Source organism: Photinus pyralis, unplaced genomic scaffold, assembly GCF_008802855.1.
Source record: "Photinus pyralis isolate 1611_PpyrPB1 unplaced genomic scaffold, Ppyr1.3 Ppyr1.4_LG1, whole genome shotgun sequence".
NCBI lineage: Eukaryota > Metazoa > Arthropoda > Insecta > Coleoptera > Lampyridae > Photinus > Photinus pyralis.
In genome coordinates this window covers 67,586,537-67,590,143 of record NW_022170249.1, presented here as the reverse complement: position 1 = coordinate 67,590,143, position 3,607 = coordinate 67,586,537, and the positions used below count along the sequence as shown (strand labels likewise).

At 35.5% G+C, this 3,607-nt stretch overlaps 1 long non-coding RNA gene across 2 annotated transcripts; it reads right to left on the bottom strand.

The window, feature by feature from the left end:
- Nucleotides 1–341: 341 nt before the first annotated feature.
- Nucleotides 342–1,297, bottom strand: LOC116160092. 2 transcript variants are annotated; one of them, XR_004143131.1, is made up of 3 exons: nt 800–1,297; nt 657–750; nt 342–603 (listed from the first exon to the last, which is right to left on the bottom strand). It is a non-coding gene; the product is annotated as an uncharacterized LOC116160092 (long non-coding RNA). The 2 variants fall into 2 exon arrangements; XR_004143130.1 differs by having other exon boundaries at nt 657–1,297.
- Between the last annotated feature and the right edge of the window lie 2,310 nt (nt 1,298–3,607).

Genomic DNA, 3,607 nt, shown 5'->3' with positions numbered 1-3,607 from the left:
ATCTCTGGAGTTAACACACAAATATCGTTACAGTGGCAAAATAATGAATTAAATTGAAAATAGATACCTTAATTTATAGCTTGAGTGGGCAATGAAATTATTCGGTTCTTACGAGCTCGTTCGTACCTTACATAAATTGTTATCACTCCATAACGAGAGTAATCTTTTGACTAGCTAAAATATTGTACCCCAAAAATGTCAAGCTTACCAATTAACAGTAATAATCTTGGCTCTATGCAGGCCAATTAGCAATTGATCACCACCGAGGTGGGTCAAACGCAAACACACAAATTTACAAAAAGGTTTAACAATGCTACATCACCGTACGATCAATATTTAGGTCCTGGTATATGGTTGCACGTTGAATGACAAATGCTGCTCTAAGTGTTACACAAAGTGTCGGAAGTAAGGTAGCGGCTTCAAGATATGTACGACTCGGCCATTAAGTTATTTCAATGGTTTGATGCTAGATCGTACACACTGCACTCCAGTACTTAGTCGATTTACTTTCCTATGCCCCCTTATCCGCAACACAATGTGGTCTATAGTTTCGTTTCACAGGTAAACAGTCGGATCGTAGTTCTTGACCCCAATACGTGAACTCTAAAATAATAAACTAATGGGTGGTACGTTTTTACACAAGAATAAATGCGAACCTCTACATGGAGAGAGTCAACGGAAAATAAAAGAGCTTCGTGAACGTACGAAAGTGAATGGAAGTTATCCTACGATCGTTGTCAGAATGGTCCCCTAAAATAGAAATAACGGTAGTGTGGATTCGAACACACAGAGAACTTACAATTATGCTTACGTTCCTTTAGAAGAACTCCTTTCGGATTAAATGGTTACCATGCCCAAAAAGAAATGGCAGGTACAATGATGGTTCACTTGTTTTTAAAGATGCTTTCGCCAAATTGTTGAAAACAAATGAACAGGAACTAAATTAGCACTTAAATCAGGATGAACCGCACGACCGTTCTCTTCGGGTTAGCAAGTAAAACACGCTGAATGTTTCCATTTCCGGCCCCAATGAAACAACGAAGTTTTGCTCCGACCAATAACGCGGTCAATCGAAGCTTACAATACCATATATGGTTACGGTATCAAATTACATAGGTTATCTAAAGCGGAAATTGGCTTTTAGACCAATAATAGGAATATACAACATTAAAACGGGCAGGTACGGAAATAAACGAATGTGAAGGTTACAAAAGGTGACTACCACAGAATAGAAAAGTTATAAACAGGGTGATTGAAATGGAAATACGAACAAAATGTTGATATAATAATAAAACTGTTACAGTTGGTACTTCAAACGTTTTGTTCGATATACAAGTAAAGGGATATTCAGCGTTGCACTTAGTTCGTCTAAGCATGCATGACTTCCGCCAATTGATATCACACCTGACGAATAAATAATTGATTAATCAGTGTAAAGAAGGTAATAACCTTTTAAATAATTATGTACACATTTCAAAGGGTATTATTTAACCCAAACAGCAGGCTAAATCTTTCTTCTTGGATACGAGGGCAATATCCAATGTTATATGAAATATTTCCACCTTATAGAAGCGCACACACCCTCGTACATTTAACAACACGGTTTTTACACTTTCCGGAGATATACTCACGCTAAAGAATAAAAGTTTTGGGAATACAATAGCTTCTTTTATTTTAATGATGTCATATTATATCTCCCCATTGAAAAATGATTCTTTTATTACTTACAATACTTCTACAGCCTGCCGTGTGTTGCGTCACTAATCAGTACCGATTTTGTCAAATGCAAGGGTTTCCAAAATAAGATGCCATTAGTATACCAATGAACGGAAAGTTATCAAAAAATTGTACAGCTTCTTGAATGTGTATTTGCTCATTTTTTCGTTTATTGTCTTGGATTTCTGTATTATTTCGTTCAAACTTTCTCTAAAATACGCAAACTTGACAAGTTTGTTTTGGGTAAATAAGTAAAAGAAATCTGAAAATAAGCCTTTACCCATTTAGTTTATAGTATCTACTATCATAACCAATTACCTTTACCCAAAATCGTCCTGAAACCTTCATTTTCATGCCTACTTTCTGTCAGGAAATTTCAGTTTCCATAACAGAGGCAGATCAGACTACGTTTCTTGCCGCTTGTCACTTTACCGGCCGCATTTTTGACATTGCTAAATGTCTATAATGACTCTTGTCATCACTGACAGATTGACAAAACTGTTTTATGTACAAATTGAAATGTTATACAATATACTGAAATACGATTTCGGGTAAAATTAAATACAAAACTCGTCAGTAAAATGACATTATCTGACTCGGAAATTAAAGTACTCGGCCCCAATGTACCTCGCACCTGACTTTTATGTAAATAACTATAACGCTAAACGAGAAAGATAAATAAAAGGCACTTTACAGTTGAATGCACGTTAGCAATTTCTCTTTTTCATGTAATCAATGGCAGAGAACGGTACTCCATCGATAGGAGTGTTAATGCTCGTTACACGAAAGATATACCCAAAAACTATAATGCCAAAATCAACCTAAAATCCAATTAATTCAAATTTACGTACCCCAATAACAAATGGGTTTCGGATTGCGATTCGGTAAAAGAAAGAAAGGTAATTAAATTAAAACATCCGGCATAACCTAAAGATAAACGTGTTAACGAATTAAGGAATACTATGAAAATAACTTTACCTCGAAAAGATGCAACCAAACCCTATTCACGTAAATACGCTTAGATAAACTATTTAAGACAATTTTAGTTTAATGACTGGAATTCTCGTACATACTCTCTTGTGTACACTGTCTGTTGGGAACAGATAAACTTAACTGTCTCTTCTCGCTCTCCTTTCCTTTATAAATAAAAATGAATATTTGTATGTTTCTTATGCCTGTCTAAACCGATCCGATTGCGATGAAACTTTGGGGAATGGTTGGACGTATGTGCGCGATGATTTAATAAAATTGGGTGAGGTGAGGCGGCGTAGCCGCCGAAACGGAGCGTCTGTCCTAGAGGCCGCAGTGACTGACATTTAAAATTTTTTTTTAAAATCTTGCAAATCCCGTGATTGATATTTTGCTGCGGGATTTTATTCTCTATGTTGAATTGAATAAATCTACACACAGAGCAACTGGACATCGAAACAATGGAAATATTGGAGAAAATGAAAAACAACCAAAACACTTGGATATGGTCTTCATCATACGAATACTATAACCCAAAAAGTAATTAAACCCAAAGGTGGGTACAGCATGAAAAAAGTTAATTAAACTTTCAGCTTTTAGTTTGATTACTTTCATTTCGTACGAAAATATCACCGAGTAATAAATCCCAAAGTGTAGCATCATTCCACAAAGGCACATTCAAATTAATGTTGATGTTGTATTACGTACTACAACCCTTAAAAAAATATTCCACACAAAAAGCTTCTCTCGCTGAAAATGATTGAAGCGCTTTTTCGCGACTTCCTTTAGAGCATTGTCACACTATTAAAACACATTTTACAGTGACGAATGAATATCTATTAGCTTTTGTAAAGTTGTTAATCAACTGCTTTGCATCAACGCTCGCTAACTTTACGAAAGTTCAACAATGCATAGAGTTAAT